This window comes from Ammospiza caudacuta, chromosome 6 (assembly GCF_027887145.1).
Source record: "Ammospiza caudacuta isolate bAmmCau1 chromosome 6, bAmmCau1.pri, whole genome shotgun sequence".
NCBI classification, from domain to species: Eukaryota; Metazoa; Chordata; class Aves; order Passeriformes; family Passerellidae; genus Ammospiza; species Ammospiza caudacuta.
The window spans coordinates 25803055-25819599 of NC_080598.1; the positions used below are offsets into that span (position 1 = coordinate 25803055).

Below are 16545 nucleotides of genomic sequence, written 5' to 3' on the forward strand. Positions count from 1 at the left end.
TAATCTTGGTACCAGGGGAGTTGCAGGGAAAGGTTTGGGCTGGATGGGGCTCTAAACACTTGAATGAAAGTCAAGTAAATTCAGTGAATAAAGCACAGCCCACAAAAGGACCTTTTAAATTATTTTCTTCAAAGCCTGGTGGCATAGTAAGGGATCAGCCTTCAGACACAGAAAGAGGCCCAAGAGGCATCTTGTTAGGAGAGAGTAAGGTGGCCATGGCACACCTGTCTCAGCACAAAAGCCAAACTGGCTTTTGCTGCCCCAGGAATGGGCACTGAGACTTTGAGCTGCACGAGTTGCCTGGTCCTCCCGTCCAGGACAGCAGAATACATGAAGGTGAAGAATGTTGCTCCTCAGAATGGTGAGGGACCTCCTGATCTTCCTTCATGTTAGGATTGGCTTGATGGGTTTGGTTTCAGCATCTGTGAAATGAGGATTTACAGAGAATCACGTTGATACTGTTAGACTGCCTTATCACTTTTATTTTTATTTGTGTTCTCCCAGTAGAGAAGAGGCAGGATCCCATTGGGCTAATTATGCCACGTGCCAAGAACAAAGAGCTGGTGATTTGAGCTTGCTGCCTGTTGCGCAGAGCGGATACACTACACAAAACAGAGAAGCCCATGGAAACAATGCAGTGGCACTGGTCAGCAGAGCAAACAGCAGCCACAGCATGCGAACGCCACACCATCTTCACACTGCTGGAGGCACTGGGGCAAACAAGAGCTTAACGGGGTTTGGAGGGGGAACAATGTGCAGCCCGGGGTGATGTTTACAGGATTCACTGGGGCAGCGAAATAGCCCACTGGAAAAATCTTTCGGTGGGTCATCAGGCTTGCTTTCACTGGGCAGGGAGCCACAGCGTGCGTCTCTCAGCACCAGACAAGCTGCGAGCGGCCTTAGAGGGCTTTAAGGGGTGTTTGTGCGTGCGCTTATTGCACCTACCTGGCGGGCCAGGCAGGGGGCTCGCGGGAGGAGACGGCTCACGGCAAGTGCAGCGAGCAGGGCAAAGGGCTCAGCGCTGCCCGGCCACCTGCCCCAGGGAGCGGGCTGCCTTGGGCTCGGTGGGAGAGGAGGAGGCAGCGGCCGAGGCCTCACAGGTGGGCAGTGGGAAACTCGAGGCTCGGTGTGAGGAGCGAGCAGCACGGGCTCGGAGCGGGCACTGCTGGGCGATGCAAGAGCCCACAGGCGCGGGCACGGCGGGCCCGGGCGAGGCGCCGGCTTGCGCACGGCCGGGCCGGGCAGAGTCCGCCCCCGGGGCCGGCTCAGCGCAGCCGCCGGCTCCGCCCCGGGGGCCACATCGGCGGAGGGGGGAGCGCTCTGCTGAGCTTAGCCGTGCCCAGCCCGCCGAGCGGAGCAGGTAGGCGCGCTGCGGCCCCCCGCCCCAGAGGGGCCGGGGAGCGGGGCGGCACGGGCAGGGGGGTGCGGGCCGGGACGGCGCAGACCGGGACTCCCTCCACGGCGCCCGGACACCCCGCTCCACTCGACCCGGGGGTCTCGGTGTGGCGGGACGGGGCCGTGCCCGGCGGGGACTTCCCGGGGGTGTTCTGCGGGCCTTTCTGGTGGCCGGGGCGGGAGCCCCCGCTGCGGTTCGGCAGCCTCGCGGGGCCGGCAGCCCCGGGCACCCCCGCGCCCCTCCGGCGGGGCTGCGTGCGGGCCGGGGGAGCCGCTCGGGGCGCCAGTCCCCGCTGCTGGGCGCCCCCAGCGCGCCCCTCCACACTCGAGAGGGGGCTGAGCTGTGATCCCCTGGCGGAGCTGCTGTGCGACCTGAGACCGCGCCAGGTGCAGCGGACACGGTGCCCGCAGGAGCGGGTCCGGCTGGCCCGGCGGGCTGCTGCTGTGCGGGGATATCGGCCGAGTGCCTCTGCTGCCTGCCGATGAGACTGGGCATACAGCTGGCTTCAGTCGGCTCTGTCTTGATTGATTTCCAAGATGTGGATTAGATGCTTCCGTAGCGATCTTACCCTATTACGACTACAGAAATCTGGTGCTGGCTCAGCCTGCTGTGTCCCTTTTTCCTTCCTTCCTTTTTAAGATCCCTGTGAGCAATTCAGAGTAGCGCTTGCAGTTCAACAGCTGGATAGATGCTTTAAATGCGAGTTGTATTTGCAATGAGACTGGTAACAAATCTGTTGATAAGGGAATAGCGGCTTGTTGCTCTCCAGGCATGCTGATTCTGCCCCAGAGCATTAAAGCTCTGCTGTGAATGCTTTCATATAAAATGGGGTGTTTGGTACAAAAAAACCAAGAAATCAAGAACCCAAACCCAACCATCCTGGGTTCTAAATATTGGATTCAGTGAACTGTAAAGCTGGTTTAGGATAAAGTGTTTCTCTGTATTGGACAAGCTCTGGTATATTGTGTATAAGATGAGAGCGTGAAACTTACTAGCTGTGCAAGGGAGGGACAGTGTGCTATTGCAGTGCTCCCAGAGGCAGTGGCTGGGGAGAAGAGCTGCTCTTGGAGATGTTTGAGCTGCTGTGTAGGGTGGAGGTTCACAGGGATGTAACACATCCCACCACTTGAGAGGCCTCTGGTTGTTAGCTTCTGACAACACCCGTGTGCTTCTGTGCAAGTGAGGGTGAACAGCTGGAGAGTGCTGTCTTGAAATCTGCCATCAGTGATACTTCCCCTCCATGGATTTTTTGTTTTTTTTTTTACTTTCTCGGACATCTTGGGCTTAAGAAAAATCCCCTTCAAGGCCTGAGATGTGAGCCTGCTGCTGTGAAGCTTGCTCACTGCATGGGAACTGTCAAGCAGAACCCTGTGGTTAGAATAATTTTGGTGGACCACCAGGTCGAAGTGTAGAAACACTGCTCTGAAAATCTAGATGGAGGTGTCTAGTGAGAGGAGTATTCTCAGTAGTGTGCTGCTGTATGCTGATGTCAAGCATATGATAAACTGTAAAAATGACAAATTACTCTGCTCTTACTAAATACTTCATGAACACTAAGTGGGAAGAAAGTGTTAATGAGGCAGAAGGGCACTGGGTGGTACAGTGAGTGACCGGTTCTGCAGTGTCACTGCAATGGCATCAGAAGACCTGCCAGTGTTCCACAGCAGAACCTCTTGCAACAGTGAAGTGGTTTTTAAAATTTACATTTATTTTTGGTCCTTTGGTGGGAGCAGAACTCCTAGAACTGCAGTTGTGCTTCTTTACAAAAAAATAAAATCCTTGGATGTTTGCTCATGCTGGGCAGCCCACACAGGTGAAAGGAACCTTTGCCAACTGCTCTGCAAGCCTGTGTGTGGATTTGGAGTGGCTCAGAGGAGTGAGTAGCCTCACCTCACTCATAACATTGTGTCATTTAGCACCCCTTTTAGAGAAGGATCTTGCTGCCCGAATATCTTTGCTTGGGGTAGCCTCTTTGGACCCAAACCCTTCTTTGGCTGCATTTCTCCATCCTTGTCAAGAGCTCTGGGGGCCACTGAGATGACATTCTCATCCCTGTGCTGCAGGGCCGGGTGAAGTCTTGCAGTGTTTGTTCAGCTTCCTACCTGTGTGTGACAGAAATAGAGCAAGATGCAAGCTGAGTGCCTGGAGAGAGCCCTCCCTGTGGGCAATCTCTGTCCTGCTGCATGGAAGCTCTTCCCTTAAGAGGATTTAGCAGCTTTAATGATGTGGCTCATCTGGACTCTCTTCATTACTGTTATTGTCTCTATTTTAGTTCTCGGGTGACAGGCAGGTGTAGTGTGACCTAAAACTGTAAGCTGGTGCAGGAAATGCTCTAACGAGGCCTTCCCACCGCTCCATGGAGGTTTTCTTGTCCCTGCTGCTCAAACTGCTCTGCTTCAAGCTCTTTGAAGTGCAAGGGGTGGTTTTGCATGAAATTTCCTATCTGACTGTAACCAAGGATAGGTTTTACCACTCTTCTCTCACTCTGTGTCCTGGTCTCATAGCTGTAGGGCAGTAAGGGTCTATTCAGGACTGCAGGTGTTCATCCGGTAGATGTTTAAGTCAGAGGGATGCAGGTGGGAGTTTTGAGACCTCTGGTAGCCACAGGCCCCAGGGCACTTTTCAAACCATGGCTGTGGTTCTTGGTGCCTCCTGGCATTGCTGCATCAGGAGGCACACAGCACAGGCAAAAGCATTGCCACAAAGACCTTTGGGCACTGATGGGATAGGGTCTGTTATGGGAATGCCAGGGGGCTTGGATCATGCTGTATGAAGCAATATTACTGCTCCACTTAAATGGTGCCTGTGGCATGGCAGCCACCTTTTTCCTGGTCTGGTTTCCCTTGGCCAGTGAGTGGGAAGTGCTAGAGGGGGTGGGTTCTGTCAGGGCTCAGGCTCTGTTTGAGCAGCTTGGAAGGCTGGAGGAGGTAGCAGTTATTTCCAGTGGGCCTGTGTGACAAGGGGTGATCGGAGCCACAGCCTTCTTGCGCTTACTCCTCAGTTTCCATTGTGGAAAAACTTACGTGCACCAAAGCTAACTTATTACTGCCAAGAATTATGGCACTCACCTTAGATTGCCTTAACTTCACCTCTCTAAAATAGGAGCATGACATCTTTATCCCCTTCTTCACTCCCCCTGCCTTCATTTGTCTCTGCACATGGATCATGCCATCCAGAGTCCTGGAGTCCTTTTGTGCAGCAGAGGGGTACCTGGGCCCTGTAGCCTACCCACCACCATGTGCTTGTCAGCTTTAATGGGCAAAGAAATAAACTGTGTCCTTGCACTAATGCATCTGTTGGAGGAATGTGGGATTGGAGCTTTCTACAGGCTACTGATTAATGACAGACGTGTGAAGGGATGGCTGGGTGAGCCACCTTTCCTTTAGAACTGTCTAATGAGATGCAATCATTACCTAACCACCTCTGTGTCTTTTTGGCTCTTCTGTATTCTTAGAGGGAATGAAACGGAGGAAAGGCTAAAAATTACAGGCTGTCTTGGCATGGTGAAAGGAATAATACAGGAGGCACGGTCAGCGCCAGCAGTTCCTTGACAGCTGGTTGGCTGTGGCACAGCCTGTTTGCTGAAAGCTCTCTGGGCTATCAGGGCCTGGAAACACTGAAGCAGTTAATGGCTGACTTCAGTCTAGATGGGGTGATAAGTGAAGCAAAGGAACTGTGTAGTGGAGATTGCTTAAATCACTTCTTGTGTGCGCTCTCAGATTCAGAGCTAGCTAATTTTCTGGAAGAAGGATGAGGCATTACTGTGAGCAGCTCTGCAGAAGGGACTGTCTGGCTGCTCAGAGGAGAAAAAGGGAATAAAACAGTAGCCTGTGGGGATGGGAACAGGGATTGGAGACTGCCAGCTCTGAACCCAACCATGTGTCTTTTTGAACACGGGGAAGCTGGGTGGTTTGTGGCTCATCCAAAGTAAATACAGGAGAGAAAGGGAAGGAGACTAAGCTGGGGACAGGCTTTGTCCTGTGGGAAGAGGTGCGTGCACAGGCTGTCTGGCTGACTGCTCTAGTTCTCTGTCTCCTTGGTGGAGCTTCAGAACTGGGACACCACCATTTAAAAGCAAGTCAAACCAAAGTCCAGTGCATGTACTTAATATCTGAAAGTTGCTGGTGTGATAAGTGCCCTGACTGTCTTTAAGGAGCTCAGGAGCTGAGAAGGACCAGAGGAAGAACCTTGCACAAAAGGCAAAGTACTGGTGGAATTTGTTCAGGATGCTGCTGGGCTGCTGATTTTAGTTGCTTTGCAGCACAGCCTTGAGGCAGGTGCATCATGAAAGCGCTTTACCCTTTACTACACAATTGTTACTGAGCTGTAAGCAGATTGCTGATCTCTTCCAGTATGATGATAATCCCATGGCCATGTGTACTGGAGAAATGCTGATCTGGGACGAATGGTATACATTAGGATATCCCGCAGCCTGAAGATTTGAAGTTATATAATGGGGAGTTCCCTTTGTAGGCAAAACAAATCTTCTTCAGTCTCTCATATGCAAGCAAAAGAACAGATGAGCTGTCAGAGCTGCAGCCATGCGCCTTGAGCTAAGCTGGTCTTCCCACAGCTGGAGTTGGGAACTGCCCTTGGTCCCTCCTGTTCCCAGTGTCAAGGAGGTAGTTTGGGAAAGGAAAGGAATTATCTCAGAGGGGTTTGCACAGCAGGGACTGAACATGCTGTAAAGTAGCTATACCTGTAGGGAACGAAGGAGGCTGTTTCCCAGAGTTGTTCTGGAAAAGGGGTTACAGTCACTGGATCTAAACATATTCTTCTCCAGCACCTTGCTTGGGTCACTGTCTCTGTGATCCATGAGGTTTCTGTGCCCTTGCCAGGAGGGTTTAAGGGACTACAGAGGAATGTGATGCCCTCAGCTCCTGCCTCTACAGTTCTAAAGAGAGACAGTGCTTGTCTCTCTAGTTCTAAAAGTAAGCTGCTCCAGGATGCTGGTTTTTCTTGGGCTGGTACACCAGACTGGCACAGGTTTGAGCGACCTGGCTCTGGGGTTTTGTGCATTGGGTTGCTGTGGGGCCACGCCTTAAGCTGTATTGGTGCTGGGCTTCTGGAACAGCATGCAGGGCAGGTGTGGAAGGGGCATTTTTGGCTCTTGACTAGGACTTCAAGGGCTGCTGCTGTCATCCCATAATATAAGAATATGCAAATCCTTAATGCCCGGAGCTGGTATGTCTCCTGTGATAGATGGTAAGCAGTTTTGTTGGGAATCAATTGCAAAGTCTAAATTAAATAGATTATGTGTACTAGCTTAGTCTAGTTAGACCTTTCCAGGGAGGCTTCTATACCTTTTGTGGCATTTCAGTTTGTAAGTGTTCTAGTAACAGAGGAAAAAATATTGGTGTTGGGAGTGTCTTATTCCCTTACTATATGATTTTTTTCTGATTTCTTTTTGGTCATGCAAATGGCTTACTTAGTATTACTTGGAATGTGTGTGGAAAGAAATTGAAAAGAAGTTCTTTATTCAGTGGTGACAGTGTCAAGGGGTTTTTTGGACTTTGGTCCCCAGAGTTATGGCTGCTTTTGAAAGTTGCTATGCAGACTACTCTACTCCTCTCCTCTCTGCTTGTAATAAATTAATTTGTAGGGTACTCTTTGCATAAAAAGGTGCTGTTCTGAGTGGTGTGGTAACAGGACACTGTCTCTAGGGCTGCATTGGTTCTGGGGCTTCTTTCATGTGGTGCTGTGGCACAAAGTGTCCTCTTGCCTGCTGTGGAAGTGGTCATGTGTCTGTTGTGGATTGAAGTTGCTGGTAATGAGTCAGTCTTGAGTGGCTTTGCTGGAATGTCCTCAACTTCCCAGTGTGCTTCCTCGGCCTCTTGGTCCCCTCACTCCCTTTATTGTGTCATGGAGCTAGGCACCCTGTAAGACACAGAAGCAGAGCAGGACTCAGATTAAGGAGAGAGAGTGCTGACCTGCAGGTTAGCAAGGCTGTTTGCCCTTGCTGCTGCCTTGTGTTTTGCACTGACCAAACAGATATGGGAGCTATTCTGCAGCATCTGTGCTGCATGGTTGAAGAAACTGGGGCTTAAAAGGCAGGCAGGAATTCTAATTATGCTCATCTCTGAAGTCTTTCAGGGGAGGCAGGACCAGATAAAACTCCAGTTGCCTAAATGTACTTTCCCAACAGTCTGAGAAGCTGCTGGACTCTTCTTTGCCTTCAGGTCCCTTTCTGATTCCAGCTTGCAGCTATGCACGTGGAATAGCTAAAGAGCTCTCTGAGCTGTGCAGTGAATCTGCCTATTCCCCGAGGAAGCTCTTTTAATTAGAGAGGACTTCTGCTCAGCAGCTGCTGTGGAACAGTGCTAGGCCACAGCTGTGTGGAGAAGCCCTGGTGAGCCCTGTGAAGCAACGTAAAGGCACAGCCCTTCCCTGGTTCTCATGGATCTGCTGCACTTCTCTGACTGCACAGGAGTGGGGGGAGAGGCTTCAGGAACAAGAGAAGTTCCTGCAGGCTGGTGGTGTGGGGGAGTGGAGCCCTGTGTGATAGATCAGCCCTGCTAGTGAGCCCCAGCCCCTCCCTCCAAGTGGGCCTTGGATCCTCCAAGGGTGAGAACACCTCGTGCAAGTGCAGCTGTAATTGGGGTGATCCTGGCTGCTCCTGAGGGGTTGGTGATGCCCATAGCTGCTGGTGCTTCTCCTACCTGATGTGAGAGGACCTGAAATGTCAGAGTTTCCTCTTGCCCTTTCTTGCTGGGGGAGGTATTCTGACTCAGGGCTTCCTGGAATGAAACTGAGGTGACAAAAAGGCAGTTGCCAAAACTTCTTGGGAATTTTTTAATGTCAAAAACTGCATCAAACTGGCTGCTGCCTTGGCAGAAGAGACTACTTCAAGGAAGGGCTATTTTGAGGAATGGCAAGCTGCTTTAATTCCCAAATCCAAGACCTCAAAGGCTTCTTTGATTTGGTGCTGCAGTCCTGCTGGTGGCCTCAGAGCCTGAGTGTTTTTGCATTCATTACCAGTCCATCGTGTAGCAGCTTTGAAGGCTGTTGTGGCAGTGATTTAGACTTGATCCTGTAATAAAACACTAGGTTCCTTCTTTGTGTAGCTTCAGGCAGATAGGAAACCTCTTCCTATCCCAGCCACCAGCAAGACCCACCGGTGTGTCTACAAGTAGGTGGCCATGCACTGGTGCTACCCCTTGGGAACCCAACAGTTGCTTCTTGTTTGCCCAGAAGAGAGGCAGCCTTTGCCACAGGGTGTTTGCTGTCAGGGAGAGCAGCCTGTGCAGCCATGTGTGAGCTGAGGCAGCTCAGCAGCTGTGTGGTGCTGTCTGATGGTTATTCCATAGGTTATTCCTGTGCCCAGGATCTCAGCCCTGGTGCCCTGTGATGGGTGGGAGGAGGAGCAGGCAATGGGGCTTTGCTGGGCTGGGTTTCAAGCTGCTGCAGTAGCAAGGGGTGGGTGTGTATGCTGGGGGCAGAGGGAGCCATGGGTGACAACCATAACCTGCCCAGGTAGCGTGCATGACACCTCTTGCTGTAGTTCTAGGGGATTGGTGAGTTTGGCTTGATTAAAAATTGTGGGACAGAGGCAAGCAAGAAGAAATTGTGTCTGCAATCCTATTATGAAGTAGTCACTTAGCCTCAGTCATGATTTATTGATTAAAGATGGAACAGTCTGCATTTTTTCCCGCTGAAATGGGAGCATTTATGTCTGCACTGAGGCTCATCGGATTATTTGTAAATTAGTTATTCTGAGTTCTTTCTTATTTTAAAGTAAATACCTCTGAACTACTCTTTTCCATCTTATTCTTCTAGCATTCATCCATCAAATAGTCTTTGGAAATATTTATGCTCTAAATATAGAAAAGGAGACCTTTTCAGGAAAGAAAAGGCCACCCAGCTTCTCTTGGTTCAGGTTCAGCTGAACCCATTTTCCAGACCACTGTGCATAGGTCTGCAGACTCCAAGGAGGCCTCTCTTTTTCCCAAAACAGACCCAGCTTTTCAAAGTCTTGCTGTCTTTTTTAACTGCCAAATTCCTAGGGAACCTATCCCATATGTCTGTTCTTCTTGGCTTGAAACAGTTCTGTCCAGAACCTACATATGTAGTGCTTAGAAGGATTGATTGATTATTTTCTTGTTTTGGGGTGGTGTTGGAGGAGTGATCTTAACTGCAGGTGGCAGGTCTGTCACTAATCAGTGTTTTTGTATTGCTCCAGTTAATTCTGCTGGGATTACCTGCATGGTAATGTAACAATCGTCAGGGTAGCAAAACTGCTCTGTGTGTTGTAGCCTGCCTTGGAATTCAGGACCATCTTCATAGAAGGGCAACCAAAAGTTTTTGGTTATCTCTTCCAGCTGGCTAAGTGTTTTCTAGAGGACCCCTTTGCTTTCCAGCCTTGTCTTGCTGAGATTTCTTATTGTGGCATTTCACTTCCTAAAATGCTTAGACTGGGAACAAAGCAGCTTCGCTGCAGCTTCTGTAACAGCTCATGCTGTGTTATTCTTGCTCCTCACAGCGTTGCTCTTTACTGCTGTACAATGTTGCTTTCTTTTCCATTTTCTGTCTCCTGTCAGAAGAGCTTGGCATGAGGAGAGTGTTCTCTAAAGGTGAAAGGAAAAAGTGCTAGACAATGCTGCCGTACATCTGAGAGACTGTACAGCAGCCCCTGTTGGGACTGACTGTTCCAGAGCAAAGTTTGAAATAGCTTCTGTGTTGCATCCTCAGAGTGATCAGGCCAGCAAGGGGTTTGGCTATTGTGGCTAGGTACTGCCAGTTATAAATATGAAACTATTCGTGTTATTTACCATGATGTTGGAGAGGGAAAATGTGGTTGAGGTGAAAGTTTTTGAGTACCAGGAAGTGACTCAAAATATCTGTGATTTAAAGTCCTGCACTTTAGGGCTTTTCTTGTCCTCCTGCCCTTTGTGTGTCATCATTTTGGAAATGGGCTGCTTGAGACAGAATCCCTTCCTCAGGAGCTTTTTATAGTTCCAGCTTTCTCTTTTCATTTGTACCCTTTTGTAGTGTCAAATGGCATCTGTGGCATGAAACTCAGGATGTTGTGAAATATTCATCCCCAGACTGTCTGTGACAGTGCTCCCCATGTCAGCAGGGCAGACCACGCTCCAGCAGGGCACAAGGTCTCCTGTGACCCTGGGGTGGTCTGGTGGAAGTACAGCTTCTTCTGGGGCAGAGGCTGGGTCAGGGAGTGACCTTCCGTGGCTGTGTCACTGCTGCCACACACAGTGGCAGCACACAGTGTGTGTGATTCTGTACCACTGAGGCTGGAGACCCCAGGCTCAGCTGGCACTGCCTGCTTGTAACAAATGGTGTGGCTGAGTTGCCTTCCTTGTCTTACCCAGTATGCGAATCTGGGAGAGATCACGGGGTCCTTTGTGTGAGAATCTAGCAGGAATCCTGTACTTCAGATTGCTGTATTGTCAGCCTGCAGTGGGGGCCTTCAGGTTGGAGGCCCCTGGTGACGGTAGGACAGAGCTTGCTGAAGAGGGGCAATTGTTACAGCTGCTGATCTGTGCTCTTCTGTTCTAGAATCCTAGGTAGCAGTGCCAATGTACTAGCAGGGGCACAGGAGTGGTTAAGTAGCTAACTATTAGCAAAAGGTCTATTTGGCAAAACCAAAGAAAGTCTATTTGGCTGTTTCCAATAACAAGCCAAAAGATGTATCCCCTTGCAGCCTGAGGCACTTTCCTGTGCCAGTAGGACTTCTTTTCACTTTCCAGTCATGATGGGTTAGCAGTACTCTTCCAGCTCTACTTAATCTGTGGGCTAAAGGGTTAAAGCCTCAGCTTCTTTAGATCAATGCCTTGCTACAGTAAAGAGTCTGATACAAGGCATGTGATATGATTAAAGTAGACTATTAGCCTGTCTCTTCTGTTGTTCAAGGAAGATTACTTAATTCTAAAGCTTCATAGTCATTTAGAATAACAAGCCAGAGGCCTCTTCTGTTTGCTCTGTGGTGGGTATTGGATTTTTGCTTTGTTTGTTGGTTTGGGTTTTTTTTCTGCCACTTGAGAGCATGTGGAAGTACTCTAGGGAAAGAGTTCTTGGGGAGAATCCTTGTGGCAGAGGACACTTCCATTCTCCAGTGGGCTGTCAGCTGCAAGGGACTTCATTGCTCTGGTGAGTCAGAGCAGTTTGGCAGGGTGTCTGAGCTCCTCCAGAGGTTTAATCTGAGAAGGACAAGGGAGTGCTCATTGCCCTATGCCCTACTGAGTAGGCAATCTCTAGAACTCGGACTTAGAAGTGTCTGGCTTCAGCTATGAAATGAACTCCAGGACAACCTGCAATTACTGGCAGTGGTGCTGGGTAAGCTCAGCTTCCTTCCTATGCCAGGTGCTGGTGCCCAGGCTCTGCTCAGCCCATCCAACTGTCTGTGGAGGTGTAGGGTGTGAAGGCCCAATAAGCAGAGGGCAGGTAGAGAGAGAAGTTGTTTGTTTAAGTGTTGTGCAAGTTGCTAAGCTGTGGAAAACTTCCTGCCCTTGAAGTAAGACTACTTTCCCTGCTAATTCTTGAAAAAAAGAGTAGGAGGTCCTCATTTCCCAGGTCAAGCAGATGCTGTAACTTCTCAGAAACATGTTTGTCATAAGTGTGTTGAATCTAACCACCCACTAGTTACTTACCCTAGCATCTGAGAAAATGGAAGTAACTGAAAACCAGTTTGTTTGGAAGGGGAACTTTATAATAAAAAGTCCTCGACCTTGACCTCTTGCATTTTATGGGGGGAGGAGGAAGCAGGAAAGATAAAAATCAGTTCTACTACCTGGCTCCTACTTAAGTTTCACAGTCTCTGTTGCTGTTGCATAAAATAGAAAAAAAGGCTTTCTTCCTGCCTGGATTGTGGTAGCTTTTGGGTGCCCTGGCAGAGTCTGAGGAAGGTGTCTTCAAGCCAAGTGGCGTTGGGAGGGATAATATTGTGCAACTCCTTGGAGGAGATTTGTTGACCTCCAAGGCATTGCGTGCATGAGAAGGGAGATAGGGGAGCCTGTCCTGTGCATGTACTTTCACCTGGGATTTCCAGGCTGATGACTGGCACAGGGAAACACTGAAACATCCCTTGTGCTGCAGAACCATGCTGGGGAGAGGCTTATCAGGTAAGCACAAGCAGAATGCTCCTTGCCTGTGCTGGTCTCCCTGCTGCAGTTTGGAGTGCAGGTCCTGCTCACAGGTTTTGCTCCTTTGTGGGAAGGTGTGGGGCAGGCCAGAGCAGGGGGACTGCTTCTGACACACTGATGCCACTGACAGATGGCAGTGGGAGCTGGTGGGCACATCCATTTCAGAGGTTAGGTTTGCAGCCTGGCAGCTCCAAGTGCAGAAAACAAAGCTGAGCTGGTCTCGTTGTTGAAGCGATTAAAGAGCCAATGTAGTCAAGTGACAGAGTTGCCCAACCAGTTTTGTGAAAACTCTGCATTTTTACTGCGTTGTGTGCTGGCTTTTAGTCAGTGTGGAGACCTCTTTCTGGACCTGATCTGCAGAGCTTGTTGCACAACTAACATTCTAATTCATGGTAATTAAAAAGAGAAAGTCCACTAAACTCTACTTTTGGCTATTTCTTCTGTCTGCTATTTTTGGTAAGTTGATTAATTTCTTCTACTTGTTTTTTTTTTTTTGTTTTTTTTTTTTAGGGGGAGAGGAGAATCAAATGACTTCTGGGACAGTTTGTCGGGTGTGGGATTGGTTTTTTCCTCCCATTTTTGGCAGATTTCTATCTCTGGTCTTGATGTATGGAAAGTTTTGCTTAAGTCAGAGAAATGCTGTCCTGCAAATACTGTCATGCTGTGCAAGCATGAGTGTGTAGGCTGAAAATAGCAAAGAACTTTCTCAATTTGCCAGTTGTAGGGACTGAAGACCTACTTAAATGTTGGTTTTCAGTCTGAAGTGTGAAGGCCAGATGTTCTCAAAACGTGTTACCCTGCTTGTAAACATAGAGATAAAAACTGACGCTTCTAAAACCTCTGCTGCTCTTTGGTACTGAACTGTGGGCTTGGTTTCTTTTTAAGGATATGATAGTGGTTTATAAATGTCTGATCACTTCCTGTCGAGCATCAGAAGTAAATTTCTAAAATACGCATTTCCTTTTTACAAAGTACGCAACACATGCTTGCTGTGATAAAGCACACTGAAAAATCTGTGCCATCCTAGGAAGTCCTACAGGTGCTTTCTAATCCAGGGTCTTGCTGGGGAATGCAGTTGCTAGTCAGATAATTCACACAACAGTGTATTAATTATAGAAGTCAGACAGAAATCTGCATGTCTTACCAGGTGCACCAGGAGCAAGTCTACCTTTGCATTGTGAGCTGATAAGTTCCCTCAGAAACTATTTCTCAGGAATAGTTCTTTCCAGTGGTATTTCTGCAGTACCTTCTGCAGCTGTTGCCTTGTTCTAGTCTGCTCCCTTTGCCCCAGGAGTAGCAAATGCCGGGGGACCACACTCACGTTTGAGTCTCTGTCCTGCAGATGTCTTGCAGATGCTGTTAGGGTCTCTGTGCATGTCTGTGCTGGTAGTTCAAAATTTGTAGGTAATTGAGTGTGATGCTGCAGTTTGCAGGCTGATATAGCTATGCTGGTCTTTCTGTGCTTAGCCCTCAGACCATCTCCTCTACCATTGAAGATGACTACTTCAGAAGAAACTCTCTAGTAGTAGATGGAATAAGAGAGGATCTGGTTTGTTCTGTTTTCAAAATTTGTAATATGCAGAAATACTTTTCTATCTTGTACTGACACCTTCCTTCAAAAAGAAAGTGTATCCGTATCACTGAGATACACACATAAATATATATATATAGTATGTAATATATGTGCCTTAATTTTTAGGATCCAGTTTCTCCCTCCATCCTTCCACTATAACTTGTGAAGAGATGCTATTTGGAAAATTTCCATGACAAACATAATCTTGTTTATGTTTTCAAGGTCAATACACAGCTGGTATTATCTCAGTGAAGCTTAAAGCAAAGTTCAGAGAATTCAGACTTGGGTCATTCATCAGCTCTGTGGTTATTTGCTTGCCAGAGACAAGATGTACCTCCCAGGTGTACTGAAAGTCTAAGGCCTTTGTATATTAATGTCAACAAGATGAACTCCTTAGGATATGCTTTGTACGTTAAAGGGGCTGTAACTTACAGTCCCTTCCCTGAGGGCAGTGATGTACCTGGTTAACAGGAGACTTAGTAACTCTGTCATTGTTCATTAACTGGTACTGTTGTGTGAAGCTGTCCTGTCTCATCAGTCATGATCAGGAGACTTTCTGATTGCCAAATGTCTGTTCTGCATGTGCATGGATAGAGAAGCAGCTGGGCTTTGCGGTGAAGGGTTCAGTATCCTGCAAAGAATGACCTCCTCAGCCCCACGGCTTTGTGAGCTGCCCCTCACCCAGTCTTTCCTGCGTGGGGATGTCTGCTTTGGAGCTGGGAAGTGGCCATTTAGTGAGCAACTAGTGTGCTGGCTTCTGTGGCTTCTGGATTGGGATAACACTGTAAAAAGTAACTGCGCTGGCCTTCAAAATGGCCTCAGCCTCACGCAAATTACTGTGCAGATAAACATCTTTATGGAACCAGCAGCATACTGATCCCTTCCTGGGGACACCTGCTAGTTGGGCAGAGGGAGCCAGTTGTGCAGCCTGAGTACAGCAGTGGGAGTTCCATCTCCAGGATTTCTTGGTCGATCTGTCTGCAAATGAATCCAGCTAACTTTGGCCAGTGTTGTGGTGTGAGAAAGAAAAGACAGGGAGGTGAGACAGGATCAGGGACAGCTTTAGGTATTTTAAGTGTCCGGGCTTGTAATATCTTGAGGGAAATGACCTGTTGCAATGTGTAAGACTTAACCTAAGTGAGGAAGGTGGTGCTTGCTTGTTATGTCAAGAAGCACCTGCAATTCTTGAAATCAGGTGTGGCTGCTTTGGAGGTTCCTTCAGTGCATCAGCTGTACTTTCACTCAAAGATCCCCTCTTCCACATCAGATACAAGATGTGAGAGAGGGTCAGGAGCCTTAGGGTATGTTGCAGAACCTTAGTTCATAGTGCTGTCTGCTGCATCTCTGCCTCTGTCAAACTGGAAGTTTCTCTTTGAGCAGGCAGGAGGGATAGCAGATCTGAGCCATCATGCCAACCTTACAGGGCATTCGAGGTGTTTGTGAGGGCAATGGAAATAGCAGCTTGTCAAAGCCAAACCTGGTGCTGGTTTGACCCCATCCTAGCCTGGTAGAAGTTGGTAGTAGCGTGTCCTATAGGGTCTACCTTAGTTTTATGTCCCCTGGTGTTAGAGCCTGAGGGGTGCTGGTCAGAGTACACAGAAACAGCCTGCAGCTTCTTTGTAACCAATCATTTCCTGTCCTTAAGCAATAGGATGTGGAGAAGAGGAGACAGCATCCTCAGGCTATGTAGATACAGTCAAATGTGAATGCTCTTTGCCTGAGCAGGAGTATTTGGACTGACTTTCAGAGCTCAGTGCGGTTGGGAACATGTGTGCTGTCCTTAAGGGTTTGCATGATCTTTGGGCTTTTTTGTAAATCTACTGAGACAGTGATTTACACAGCTGTTCTTCTCTGGTTTGTTTTGTGGTTCTTTTCTTTCATTGCTCTCATAAATGAGCCCCTTATTTGTGCTGTACAGTAACTTGGCAGCTGAGGTGTTTCAGCTGCCAGAGCTCATCAGGGAGAAACCTGTGGAGTGAGCATGAGGGTGGCTGCAGAGGAGGGCTGAGCCCTTCCCAGCAGAGCTGCATGGCCCAGGCATGTACAGAGCTAGCCTGGGCCAAATATCATTAACTTCACTGAGCACCAAGCATGCAGTGCTTGCTGGGTGAGGCAGTACAGGATCTAATTGGATAGAGCAGAACTGCAATTAAAAATTAACTTAGCCTCTCTGCCCCTTGACTGATGTGGTTATAATGTCTGCACATGAATTTTCCCTCTCCTGCCTCTGTGGCCAGTGCAGGTCAGGAGGCAAAGGCATTCAGCTCTGCCCATATCACCTGTCCTTCTCTGGGGTCACCTTTTACAGGAGGGTGACTGGGAGTTTCACAGGCTCCTGTGACAAAAATAAGTTAACCTCTATGCTGTGATAGGACTCCTCTGCAGTTGCTAACAAGTCAGGTCTCTGTCTGCATCTCCTCAGGCACACATGTCCTGGATTTTATGTTCCTGCTCCACATGCAGGTCTTGCTGTCATTGCT

The 16545-nt window shown here is 48.7% G+C and overlaps 1 protein-coding gene across 3 annotated transcripts in view; it reads left to right on the forward strand.

The window, feature by feature from the left end:
* Window positions 1-1032: 1032 nt before the first annotated feature.
* Window positions 1033-16545, forward strand: part of CD82 (CD82 molecule) — a 38511-nt gene continuing 22998 nt past the window's right edge. The window contains exon 1 of one of the 3 annotated variants that reach the window (XM_058806598.1): window positions 1033-1100. The gene's annotated coding sequence lies outside the window, so the exon portion shown is untranslated. Of the gene's footprint in view, window positions 1101-1299; window positions 1361-12923; window positions 12949-16545 lie in introns of those variants that run through there. The other 2 variants (XM_058806596.1, XM_058806597.1) reach the window with 2 other exon arrangements.